Below are 14,745 nucleotides of genomic sequence, written 5' to 3'. Positions count from 1 at the left end.
CCAAGGGAGGTCAGGGGACAGTCTCGGAACTTAAGAGTCCAAGAAGGGGCAACTTGCCTGTTAGAGCTGTGGGAACTAAAAATTAAAATAAGATACAATGAAATGCTGGATAATAACAGCATGTAAGTGGACTGAGAGGAAACTGGGCATAAAGCAAGTAGACAGGACTGGATTCTTCAAAAAGATACAATTTGACTAAATTCCACCTGTTAATTAAAATTGCATGCTAAGATTTCTAGAGGAACACTGAAAAACTAAAAAGAGAACCTATAAATTCCACACTAATGGGGGGGTGGGTAAGCAGTATAGAGAAGGGAATTTATATGCCATTATACTGCTTTTATTAATTGCTTTACATTTTTTAACTCAGCATCCTGTTTCATAGGCTAATTTTGGAAAACAACACAACAAACCCAAGGGGAAAAAAGAGCAAAAAAGGTAAGAACAGAAAATTTGAAGCAAGTTAAAATAAACAAAGAGGACCAAGCTGCAAAAAACTCTATCTTTATAAAAGCCAATAAATAGAAAAATGTCTTGCAAAAGAGATGGAGAAAAGAGAGCAAAAGGTAGAAATAACAAGTATTAAGTCTAAAAAAAATCAAATCATAGATATAGAATTTATAAGTACATATATAATAAAAGTGAGTAGATTAATAAAACTACCTTTGAGATTTGTAAGTGAAATGGAAAATTCTTTAAAAAAACAGAAATAACAAAAGATGCTTCAGGCAATAATAGCAAAATGTGAACAATTTGGTAACTGTTAATAAATTAAATTGGAATTTTAAAACCTTCCCACAAGGTTGACTGGTCCTGGAGGGACACATTCCTCACATTCAGCAGTGAATAGTGTCAGATTTAACCAAACTCTCCAGGAAGCAGGCAAACAGGAAATGGTATCTCCATTTATTTTTACCAAATTATATTTGTTCTTATCCAAAATTAGAAAACAAATACATAAAAATAGAAGCAAAACCAAAGTGTTGGCAAACTGAATCTTGTCTGCCATAGTCCCGTGTGATGTATTATGGCATAATCAAATGAGATTAATGTGAGAATGCAAGCTTAGTATTAGTGAGAAAATCTATTCGTGCAGTGGACACAACACACAAAAGGGAGCGATAGATCGTCTTAATAGATCCAGAAAAAGCATCCAATGAAATTCAAGACAGTACAGTAATAGGAGTGAATTTGGTGAAAGGTATTATTTAAAAAAATAACAGCAGGGCTAGGGAGGTAGCTTGGTGGGGAAAGCATTTGCTGTTCAGATCCCCGGAACCCAAGTAAAGCTGAATGCAGGGGTACACACCTGTAACCTCACAGCTTCTACTGCAAAATGGAGAGCAGAGACAGGGTCCCGGAAGCTGGCCAGTCAGCGAGCCTGGAGAAAGCAATAAAAGGCCCTGTCTCACACAAGGTGAAAGGTAACAACTGACACAGTTCTTCCCTGACCTCCACAGGTGGCCCCTGGCACATGCACGCCCACCCCAAACACACACACACACACACACACACACACACACACACACACACCACGTCTTATTAAAAAAAAACTAAACGAATGGAGAGACATATTAACTTCATAGGTCAGGAAGTTCAGTGTTGCAAGGACATCAGTTTCTACGTAACAGATTCATAGACTGACAAGTTTATTCCCACATTATTTTTCTTGAACATTAGTGCACTAATTCTGAAATTCCTATGAAAGGAAAAGTCATTACAATATTCTTGAAGAAGATAAAGTTAAGGACCTTCCCCTATGATATATCAGACCTTCACATGATGTTACAGCAAGTAAAATAATCCAAGCACTGGGAAGGCATAAGATTCTTGGGGGTTGCTGGCCAGTAAGTCTATTCAAATTAGTGAGTTCCAGGCCAGAGGGAGATCCTGTCTCAAAAAAGAGGGTGGAGAGCGATTGAGAAACCCAACCTCTGGCTTCCACACATACCCACACACTTACACAAACTTACACATATACCACACATATACACACAACACTGCACACATACAAAGACACAATAAACAATAAAAACAAAATGTCATCAGGTGAGACAAGACAACTGCCATACACAAAACTGGCGAAGGTTTAGGATGGCAAAAATATTAAGAATGTCTATGAGTCAATAACATATGTATAGTATATAAACATCTTCATGTGTGCTACTAGAAGTAATTTAAATAACCCAATGAGGAAAATGAAAAAAATATAAATATTCCACAAAGGAAGAAAGCTGATCAATAATAAACATTAAAAGATGCTCGACTCATGTGTAACCAGAGAAATGCAAATGGAAGTGGTACGTGATTTTTAGAGCCCCATGCTGGGCAGACAGTGCACTTCTTGGCAGTGTCCGGTGTCCACAAGGACGCCTGCTTCAGTGTGGTCCAGCAGAAGTCCGTCAGACCTTGGGCTTTGCCTGCTAGGTTGGCCCATCAACTCTGCCCTGCAAAATGCTTTCACAGGTAGCCAGGAAATGGATATAAGCCATTGTTCATAATAAGTAGAGCGATTGAAACAACCCTAATTTCCATCCATAACGAAGCGCAGACGTGACAGAATATGAAGTAGCTGCCGCCAACTTCAATATGGATGAACCTCCATAATACGGCAGAATGGTAAGTCACTGATGGATGCCTTTGAGCAGCCCTGAGGAAGTGAGGCTTCTTGAAAAATGGGGGTTGAGTTAGACAAGGAAAGGAACAAGTAGGGACAAAGAACAACACACCCCACTCAGGACACAATGCCCTCCCCTAGACTGTTTCCTGATATACGTCCCTGGTAGACACTAACTCACTTTCAGACACCTGGTCACCTGGGTCTGTAATCTTTGTAGTGTGTGTGTGTGCGTGTGCGTGTGTGTGTGTGTGTGTGTGTGTGTGTGTGTGTGTGTGTGTGTGTGTGTGTACACAAGTGCATGCTTGCTATGGTGTACATTCGGAGGTCCAAGGATTACCTCTGGTGTTTTTGCTCATTTCTCACCTTGGCTGAGGCAGGATCTCTCTTGTTTTTCTACTGTGCACTCCAGGCTGGCTGGCCCTCCAGCTTCTGGGATTCTGCCTCTGCTTCCCCTCTTGTCACATGAGCTCTGGAATTACAGCTGTGCGCCACTGTGTCCGGCTGTCTGTGGGTTCTGGGTATCTGCACTCAGGGCCTCCTGCTTGTTCCTGAACCATCTTCCTGGCCCCCTGGGGCTGTTCTGAACAACTCAATTGCCTTCTGGAAACACTTAGAAGACGAAAAAGGCTCAAATGCAAATAAAAAAGTGTAGAACAGTTAGACAAGATATAAAAGCCGGGCGGTGGTGGTGCACACCTTTAATCCCAGCACTCAGGAGGCAGAGCCTGGTGGATCTCTGTGAGTTCGAGGCCTAGCCGGGTCTACAGAGCGAGATCCAGGACAGGCACCAAAACTACACTGAGAAACCCTGTCTCAAAACAAGCAAACAAAAGAAATAAAGATATTCACAACAAAATCCTTTGGAAAACCGGGTGGGGGAAGGTAAACCCAAACCACCCTCCACTGTCAGTCCCTAGAGCAGTGGTTCCCAACCTCCCCAACGCTGTGACCCTTTAATACAGGTCCTCAGGTTGTGGTGACCCCCCAACCACAAAATTATTCCAGTTGCCACTTCTTAACTGTCATTTTGCTACAGTTATGAATCATAATGCAATATCTGTTTTTTGATGGTCTGAGGTAACATCTATGAAAGGGTTGTTTGGCCCCCCAAGGGGGTTGTGACCCACCAGTTGAGAACCAGTGCCCTGAAGAGGAGCAAAGATGAACACAGGACAGCTTCCACAGGAACAGCAGAAAGAGCATGCCGAGCTGGACAGTGCAGAGAGGTTGTCAAAGTTAACAACAGAACCTAGCTTCCCGCAAGCTGTCTCCCAAGCCCCTGAGAACAAAAGGTGCTCTGAGAACATGATTTCGTTTTTTTTAAAGGCCTGATAGTCTTTGCGTCTAGAAAGGCATTTTTTGTCACAAGGCTTGAAATGAGCCGCCAATTCATGAACACTATAAACCAAGAATGTCAATTATCGGTGATGAAATCAAGTTTGCAAACCTTTCCCTTTATTTCTTTGTGTATTTAGGATTACAGTAATTATCTAAGTGTAAGAAGTATCAGTTTCATGCTCTGTGAAAATATTTAAATTAACTCATAAAAGACTAAAGTTTTCTCTGTTAAGTAACAATTTTCCTTAGACATGTATGCTACAGTTATATGCTTAACACATCTGAACCTGTCAAACACTTCCTAGGCCTGCCAAGTACAGTCAACACATTGATGAAGGTCATCGTCCCCTAGTGTTGCCTCAACTAACAAGACTTTAAAAGATAATGGAATCAATTATTTTAATGTCATGTAACTCAAAGACAGGAAAAGCATATCCAAATGCAGTATGATAATGTCAGCACTTAGTATATTCACACAACCCTTAAAATATACATCTTATGTAACAATGTGGATATTGCACTTACCTTTCCCCTCTCTCAGGTCATTGGTAACCAGCAGAGTGTCACGGGCTGAGCATAGCAATCCAGGTAGGGTCCATTTAGAGGATTTGCCATCAGACTTGACACTCTTGTCTAGATGACACCATATGAGCCTCAGGCCAGCCAGTGGAGTCCTGGGTTAACCCTGGACTCTGTCTGCTTACCCAATCAAGCACTCAAGTACTTCAGTATCTTTTTTCCCTGCGTACCCACACCCCCCATTCCTGCTCCACCCACATTGCACCACTTGTATGTCTTTTGGGTCATGAAATTCCATACTCTGCAACGATTCACTTCATCATCTGTTGTATCCTTTCTATAATCATTTATGCACACGAGGCTAATCCAGGAGGGAAAAATTAAGGATGTGAAACAGAAAGTCAGGACGGTATTGGCAACTTGGCTGGGAGATGAGAAAGACGAAATGTATTCTTAGACTATGAAGCCTTGGAACTACGAAGAGCCTGCAAACATCTTGAAGCGATGAGGGAGGGAGTTCCCAACTGTTTCTGACAAGTGGGGCTTGGAAATAAAAAGCCCTTCCATGCCCTTTAGTCTCAGCCCAAGAGGGTTAAAACGCCACTGCTGCTGTCTCCCTCGCCTAGACTTCACAGCAGGGGAACAGGTGCTGTCACCTGTGCTAGCAATCCTGGATGCAAGAAGGTATGGTTGCAACCTACCAATCCAAGACACAGGGATCTCTAAGCCGAATCTTACTATTTCCTTTGTGGGGGCACGAATATGCCACAAGGGGTTGTAAATGTATTTGCATGTGCAGCTGTGGCCACATGTGTTTAAGCCCCATCACATGACCTGGCAGTGACTGGTTAGAGCCAACTGTGACATGGGTATCACTGTGTAAGAAGTCAGACTCCTTCTAGGGCAGTGGTGCCCAACCTTCCTGATGCTGCGACCCTTTAATACAGTTCCTCATGTTGTGGTGACCCCCCCACACACACACACCCATAAAAAACCCATAATAAAATTAATGTCATTGCTACTTCATAACTGTAATTTTGCTAGTGTTATGAATCAAAATGTAAATATCCAATATGCAGGATGGTCTTAGGCGACCTCTGTGAATGGGTCATTGACCCCCAAAGGGATTGTGACCCACAGATTGAGAACCACTGCTCTTGGGTATGGTGTTGGGAGAAATGGTTCTTTTAACCTCTCTTCTTAGCTCTTGAGGGATCTGGTCAAGATGAGGCCTAAGCACGGCAGGGATTGAGAAAAAAAAATAATGTAAGAAATAGAGATGACAAGGGCTGGAATTCAGACCCCATGCTGACTACTTGTGATGGAGGAGGGGATTGACTCTTTAAGTCCCAGCCATTGCCAAGACAGTAAATAAGGGAGTCAGGAGGACGGACTGTGCACAGGAGAAAAGAGAAAAGCTTTCCTTTAAAAAAAATTAAGTACTTCAGTATGCCTTCCCACAAACATCATACCCACATGTTGGGAAGAAAATTTCTTAATTTACCTACTTATTTATTCATTCTGTTTTGTTTTAAACAGAGTTCAGGCTGGCCCCAAACTTGACACATCACCAAAAGAGAGCCTTAAACTTCTGATCTTCGCCTTCCACCTTCCAAGTAGTAGGATCACAAGCCCGAGTCACCAGGCCTGGCTGCAGAGAAACTGGTTTGCTGTTCCTCAGTTAGCATATTTTCTCTCCATTTGTTTATTTGTTGCAAACTTTGTAGCCCCCGAGATTTTCAAAACAATGAAGTTATTTATCAGTTGTTTAAATCGTGCAGCTCACTTTTGTCTTTTGAGAAATATGAGTTTCATTAACTTTCACAACTTTCAAATGGTTTGTTTTCATTAAGGATGCTTAAGGATGCCTTACTCATAATGGGAACAGATCAAAACCAGTGGCACCCCCTGAGGGAAATGGTGAATAACATTGATGATGAAGCCATTACAGATTCAGTCAGTCAGTGAGCAAATCTTTCCAGGGATGCAGATGCAGCATGTTGATAGCTAGACCCCTTAAAGACAATACCCTGACATACTGGTCCAACCTTTAGATGTTGCAGCATCTCATGGTCTTCCACAAACTTCACACTCAACTGAGCTGCACAATCAAGTTACCCACTACTCCCTGCCAACCAACAAATCTTCTAACACCTTAAGTCAATTTGTGACTTTGTGTTGGGTCACATTCATAGCTATCCTTGGCTACATGTCAGGCACGTTTACTATGACTTTGTCATTAATAAACTACCCCCTCTGTCCTCCTGGCCACCAAACTTTATTTTCTCACTGTGGTGAGATTGGAAAGAAGAACAGTAATGAGGCTGAGGTGGTACTCAGAATTGGGAAGGAAAGCAACATTTAAATGAGGTAAGAGCTGCCACGTGGATACTGAGGTAAACTGTATGCTGCAAGGGCTCTAAAGCAGAACCCTCAGAACTATTTCTCTTCCTTCTCCTCCTCCTCCTCTCCTTCTCTTCCTTCTCCTTCTCCTTCTCCTTACTTCTTTTGGCTTTTTTTTTTTTTTTTTTTGAGACAGGGTCTCTTTGTAGAGTAACCCTGTCTCTCCTGAAACTCTCTCTGTAAACCAGGTTGGCCCTGAAACTCAAAGAGATCTGCCTGCTTCTGCTTCCCAAGTGCTGTGATTAAAGTCATGCCGGGCCTTTCTCAGGTCTAATGACCCAACCAGGGCTTTGTGCTTGCTAGGTGAGCACTCTTCCACTGAGCCAAACTCCCAATCCATTCCAATGTGTCCAGTGAACACCAAGGAGCCTGTGGATGGGAGAAGGAAGAATTATGGGCAGAAGAATAAACTAGAAGGATGAACAGGTCAGAGGGCCAGTTCATGCAAGGCTTGATGCAAAGACCATAGCTTTCATTCTAAGTGACCTGGGAGGCTGTTCCTGTTTCATTTCTATCGCCGTGATAAAACATCCTGATCACAAGACACTTAGAGGAAGAAACGGTTTATTTGGCTTAAAATCCCAGTTATAATCCACCCTGTGTGGGAGTCACAGGGGCAGGAGTTAAGATAGCTGGTCACTCCACATCCACAGTCAAGAGCAGAGAGGAGTGAATGGATCCTTACCGTCTGCTCTCTCTCTCTGCTTCTGCTCTCTTCTAGATTTCTTTTGTTCTGTACAGTTCCGGACCCCGAGCCTAGGGAATGGTGCCACCCACAATGGGCTAGGTCTTTCTTACATCAATTAATTAATTAATCAATTAATTAATAATCAAGACAATTCCCCACAAGTAAGCCCATGGGACAACTTGGTCTAAATACTCCCCAATTAGGACTCTCTTCCAAGGTAATTCTAGGTTGTAACAAGTTGACACTTAAAATTAACCATCACAGGCACCATTGAGAGATTTTGCGCAGAGGAGAGACATGACCAGATTTGTGTTTTATAGGATCTTTGATATATGGGCAGAAAGTAGATCAAAGAAGCAGAAGAAAAAACGCTAGGAGGATATGATAATAACCCAGGTGAAGAGATGGCACAAAGTGGTTACTATAGAGGTAATACAGTATGGCAAAAATCTCCACACATTCCTGAAGATAGATCATATGGAATTTGTTAACATTAGATATAGGAAAGAAGAAAAAAAATGACTCTGTGATTTGGTCTAGGCAACTGGACAAATGGGAGAGCTACTAACTAAAATGGGAAATTTGTTAGAAGAAAAGTATTTATTTATTTATTTATTTATTTATTTATTTATTTATTTATTTGTGTGTGTGTGTGTGTGGTTTTTCTGAAACAGGGTTTCTCTCTGCAGCTCTGGCTGTCCTGAAGTTCACTTACTCTGTAGACCAGGCTAGCCTCAAATTCAGAGATTTACCTGCCTCTACCTCCCAGTACTGGGATTAAAGGTGTGTGCCCCCACACCCAGCTCAAGAAAAAGGCTTTATTAAATTATTCTATAACACTGTCTTAGAGGTTCTAAGCATTAGAATAACAGTGATTTTATATGGCACAACCTAACATAAATTTATGTTGTAGATATAGGAAAAGACCCTAGGTCTATTTCTGACTGAAAAAAAAAGGAGACATCAGAATAGCAGAAATAGTGAGAAAAAAATTCTATTTATGAAAACATGAGAGCATCTATGGTCCTCTGAGACTTAGAATGGGGACATATATCTTGGTGTACTCCAAACCTTAAGACCACAGCCTTTGGACCCTAGGGAATGTAGAAGTGGCCTATTCATTGAGGCTGCTCTCGGTTAAGCCCAACATTGCTCATCCCTTGTTCAAAGACATTAGGAAATCCTCTAACTTATAAATGAGTCCCTTTTGTCTTATTAGACATCACACCAATAGATAGATAGGATCAAGTCTTCTGAGTCCCAATGGGTAGCTCTGAGTCTTCTAGACAAAGGGTCTCTGTTCTACAGGACCTACAGTCTAGTACCTGGCTACCTGTGCTAACAGGAGCTGAGAGTGCCTGTGACTGGATCCCAAGGTGGTGGGTCAAGAGAGGAAGATGAACTTGGACAGAGAGGGAGATCTGTTGCCATGGAAGCACTTCTTATCCAACATCTTTGCAAAGGCTGTGGAAGGTTGTGCTAATACAGTACCAAGATGGCTCTGGGCCACTTGGAAATGCGAGTGTTCCAACAGGAATGGAAGAGAAGCTGGAGCTTCTGGGCAAAGGTGAGGGAGCCAGAGGCTCACAGAAGTGAGAGCATGAAAATGGACCCTACCCCTGGCAGAGCAGCCTGTTTGGTGAAACAAAGAGAAAGGGGCTGGGGGAAGGGAACGGTCTTGCTTAAGGAACGTAGACACAATTCCTGGCTGGCAGAGAGGTTCTACAAGGGACGAGGAATATGGCCTCCCAGCATGAATGAGTAGTTTATAAGAACATTGCTTGATCAAGACCACAAAAATCTATTATGGGGGAATAGTCATTCCAATAAAGATGCATGATCTTGTAACTAGTACCTAGAACTGAGCCAGTCTGACACAGGCCTACTGACTGGAAACAAGATGGAGTCTTGAGGGGGAAAAACCACACAGCACTAGGGAAAATCACTGTGGTGAATTTCCCCTGGGCTTTTATAGGTGGCTACATGGGTGGAAAGTCAATACTTAAATCTTTCAAGTGATTCTCCTTTAAGCCTTTCAAATAACAGGTACTAGAGGAATGTGCCACTGTGCCCGGCTCATTTAGACTCTTGAGAACTATTTTATACAGAGTCTGAGATTAACATTTCTTACCAATGCCCAAATTATCATGATGGAGCCTTATTAGCACAGGTGTGTGAAAGCCAGGCCATGTGATGTCCTGACCTAGAGGAAGCTCACAATAAGTGTGCTGGGTCTGTAGATTCAGTGGTCCATAGACTTAGGGATCTTTTCCTGGGTCCCTAAGTGTATCATTGAAAGGGAACTCTGGAAGTTATCAGAACACTTATATTAGTTGTTTGGAATGAACAGAAAGAACTACATCTGAAGAAATAAAGTTGATGTCTCTGTAAGTGCTTCTACCTCTTCCCAATATAGTAAATAAATAGTGTGACATCTGAGAGAAAATGGAAAAGATGAGTGTCTTAGTTACCTTTTATTGTTGTGAAAAGACACCATGACCAAGTCAACTTATGGAAGAAACATTTGATTTGAGGGTTCACAGTTCCAAAGGGGAGAGCCCATGACCAACATGGGTGTGAGCATGACAGCAGGTGAGAGGTGAGTAGGCAGGGCGTTAGAGCAATAGCTGAGAGATTGCATCTGATCCAGACACATGAGGCATGAGAGAGAGAGAGAGAGAGAGAGAGAGACAGACAGACAGACAGACAGACAGGAGAGAGAGAGAGAAGAGGGAGAGAGAAGAGAGAGGAGAGGGAGAGAGAGAGAGAGAGAGAGAGAGAGAGAGAGAGAGAGAGAGAGAGAGAGAGAACACTAACTGGGAATGCCATGGGCTTTTGAAACCTCAAATCCCCCAACACACACACACACACACACACACACACACACACACACCTCCTCAAATAAGGCCACACTTCCTAATCTTTCCCAAACAGTTCCACCAACTGGGTACCAAGTATATACAAGCCCATGGGGAGCATTATTATTCAAGCCACCACAACAAGGAAAGTCAGAGACAAGGAAGTCTCAGGAAGAGGCATGTGGTTGTACGTGTGGAAGTGTACTCAAAGTGTGGGAGACTTTGCTTGCTGTGACAATGCCCACTCAAGAACATCTACTATTGAAGGCTCACTAAATAACCAGATGAAATGACCTGATCCTCTGACAACAGCCAGCCCTGTCCTCAGCCTCCCCAGTACTGGTGACCAGCCATGGAGGGAGCCACAATGGCCATGTCATCTAGCTCCCCATGAGTAAAACTTGCCATTTATTGCCACAGGCAAGCCAGCAGAACAGAGCCAATACTGAGTTCCAAGTTTGGCACCATCTGTCCAGTACACCCATTTGCTGACAAGCTGACTACATCAAACTACTTCCATCTAAAAAGAAAGACCTCCTCTTGACTGAAGAAAGAATGTGCCATAAAATTTCTTACCAACCTCAGCCAGACTGATACAACAGCTCCTGCAAAGCAATCCAATTGTCATGGGATTTCAATTAAACAAGGGTCCCACTGTACAGCTAAAGAGTTGCAATGGTAGATGCAAGACCGTGGGACTCACTGGTCCTATGTATCATCTAGAACTCCCCAGCCCGATGAAGTTGTGCAAGCAGCTATTAAAAGGTGCAGCCAAGATGTTAGCTCAGAGATGACCTTCCTCAAGAATGGAACACCATTCTCCAACTATTATTCATCTCACATACCTACAGCCCATGAACTGTGACGTGCTCCAATGCAGTCTATGACAGAGCCCCAGGAAACTGGAAGCGGGGCTGAAAACAGACACAATGCTGAAATTCCTGCTTGATAAATTGGAAGCTCCCATCCCTGAAACTTTAGGCTCAGTGCATTGGAGGTCCTAGTCTCCAGAGCAATACTGCTTCCACTGAGCATTGCAGAGAGACTCATTCAGTTTTAAATCATGGCTGCCACTCAGTTACATCAAGAACCCAGTGCCCTGAGACCAGCAGACAAGGAAAAGGCCATTAATTTAGATGGTAAGTTTATACCCATGGATAAACTGACCCAAATTACCCAAATGCTAGAATAAAAACTGAAGGAATAATTTTAGCACCCAGGTGCTTTTACCCCTGACCAATTACTTCGATAGTAAATGAACAAACATAGAAGCCACAGTCTGAAAAGAACCTTGGAGTGAGGGGTTCAGACCCCTCAAGACTGAGGTCTGGTCAGCTCTCCAGATAAGTTGCCTGTACCAGGACAGATTTTAGTCATGGAGGCCGGAACTTACAAATGGCAGTAATAAAGGCGATGTGTGTACGTTGGCCCCTCAGAGTCAGCTGTGGGAGAGGGGCTGTAGTTTTTCCAGTCACCTGTCTTTTGTGAATTTATCAAAGAATTGAGCCCAAGCAGAATTCTGGAAAGTCCTTCCCAGTGGAAGTGAACATACCATGTTAGATTCAAGAGGTGTAAGAGCCGGGTTGTAGCAAATACTTTGCTGCCCAGGCCTGGTCCTCCTTGAGGCCAAGGGCATTCCTTGATTCTTCAGTTATCAGATATGTTGGGTTGTCAAAGGCCCACGGCTGGACTTCCTTGGGAAAAGCCCCCATCAAATGGAAATTGCCTTGCCAATGTTTTCCTCATGTCTACAAGACTAGCCAGCATCCGATGGTGAGCAAGTGATGTGGAGAGATAAGCACCTACTCCCTTTGACTTAACCCAAGATAACTCTGAAGAGCCATCCAAGCCTCAGATCCCTGTGAGGTCAGCTGAGACCTCACTTGCAACAGCATCTCAGCTTAATTTCTCAACCGTGCTTCATTACCTCCTCTATTGGCTGTTGTTCAAGAACACTCCCCCAGTAAATCTCTAGCCACACAAATCTCCGTGCCTGAGTCCTTTCCCAGGATGTGAGAACTAAGACACCACAGCATTTCAATTCTGGGAGATGGCAAAGAAATGGGAACGGAGCTTCTGCTTACAACCTTGATGGTGTCTTAAGTCTTTTCTCCAATAGATCACACCATCCTATCATTGTCTATGACATCATTCAAAACTGTAGTTACCTACCCCATCTGCAGAGGATCCATGCCAAGACCTCCAGGAATTCTTGAAACTGGAGAGTGCCAAACGCTACATATCATCACACCCAGTTTGCTCAGCAAGAATTACTGAGTGAATGACAGATGAGTAATATATACAGTGTGGACATGTGGGACAAAATGACATGTCATGTTCTAGACAGGAAAGAAGAAGATTTCCTAACTCTTCAGGCTTTGTTACTTAAAGCTAAAGAATTGTCCGGGCATAGAGTTCAGTTGGTAGAGGGCTAACCCAGCATGCTCAAAGCACTAGGTTTGATCCGCAGCACTACACAAAACTGGGCGGGGTGGAATGTTCCTGTGACCCCATCACTCTGGAGGTAAAGGCAGGAGAAACCAGAAGTTCAATGTCATCCTCAACTTTGCAGCAATTTCAAAGTTAGCTTGGGCTACATGATTCCCCTTCCTCCAAAAGGAAAATCACAAACGCTTCAGAATTAGTTCTGAAATATTCTCATTTACAGTGGTTAAGTAAAGCTATAGACATTGGAAATATTGTTAAGTGTGTGTATGTGGGGGGGTAACTGTAAAAGTAAAAAAAAAAACCACCCCAGTTTACTTACATTTGCCCACTCTTACCATAGTTCCATACAGGCAAGATCTTGGTGGCAATGCACAGGGGCTGACATCCCTCAAAGTGTCTCTGTCCCATCCCACCATCCCAGATACATGCTCCTGTATATATGGAGACCTCCTCAGGAAACAGAGTAACTCTGCTCTCACCCATTGCTCCTTGGGTTATGGAACAAATATTTTTCACACACACCCGATCTGAAAGCATGCCAAGCCGATGTATAGTTTTTCACCACTCTATTCCCACCAGTGGAGTGGAAACAGTTAATATTATTGTTTGAAATACAGTGAAGCCAGGTTTTCTTGGTTACTTTCGTTAGTGTAAGCCAAGAAGACCAAGCAGCTCCTTTTTTAGAGAGTCTTCCAGAACAATCGGGAGATACTTGGGTTTTTTGTTTTGGGTGTTTTAAAACTCTCAACTGACTCATTTGGTGGAAACAAATGCATAAGTCAGCATGTGGTCTGACCAATATGATCTATCTATAGGAGAGGAAAAACTCCATAGCATTTTCAAATGAGGTACAGTCAGTGGTCACATGTTTTTGTTTTAATTTCCTCCTATTTAAAAAAAAATGTATTGAGGGCTGGTGAGATGATTCAGCGGGTAAAGGCATTCTTGCTAGACAAGCCTGGTGACTTGACTTCAATCCCCGGAACCCACGAAAAGGCAGAAGGAGAGAACCAACTTTACAGAGTTGTCCTCTGGCCTCCAACCACGCACTGTCCAGAGAGCTGTGCAACACTCCACCCCTGAGAATAATTATAAGTATAATCATAAACATAACTGGCCTTGAAGACTGTATAAAGATATATTGACCTGTTCCCAGCCATAAAAGCTGAAAGATTTGCCCCAATGGGAGGACTGATCCATCACTACCGATTCTGTTGATTTCTAGGATAGTTTGCTCAGGAGAAAGGGCCACTCATTTTGGTAAGTTTGAGTGAAAGGGAACTACTTGCCAGTGGGGGCATCTCCCGAAGCTTGAAATGTGCACACAGGAAATCCCAACCCAGTGGTCACGGAATGCTTAATCGCTCCTCTGTTTCCTCTGCCTTTCCCAAGCCATGCCAACTCTCTCTCTCCCTCATCTCCTTCAATGCCTACCTTTATCTCTCGCTTCTTTTCTTTTGCAGATTCTCTTGACCTCTGATGTCAACTCTTTTCTTCCCCAATGCAGGGGATCGAACCTGGAGCTTGTGCATGCTGTGTTAGCGCTCTATCACCGAGCCACAGGCCCAATCCTCAAGCTGTATTTCAGGGTCTCTACCTGAGTATTTGTCAGCGTTTGGCCTGACCAATGTGATCTGTCCACAGGAGGAAACTCTAGACAGAGAAGTGTTGGTGACTCATGTCCTTGAGCTCTCTGTCATAACAAGTCACCCAGCCTTGCTCTGTAGCAAGACTTATGAAGGCTTAGGAGAAGGTGGGTGTCCCCAAATGTATTCACAACATTTGAACCTCTTAACAAGTTCTACCCAGTTCCCTCCAGACAGGTGATGGTGTAAGAGACAAAGTATCCGTCCCCCGTGAACCCTGTATAT

This window comes from Peromyscus leucopus, chromosome 8a (assembly GCF_004664715.2).
Source record: "Peromyscus leucopus breed LL Stock chromosome 8a, UCI_PerLeu_2.1, whole genome shotgun sequence".
In the NCBI taxonomy this organism is placed as follows: domain Eukaryota; kingdom Metazoa; phylum Chordata; class Mammalia; order Rodentia; family Cricetidae; genus Peromyscus; species Peromyscus leucopus.
Note: the sequence above shows the minus strand (reverse complement) of the source record.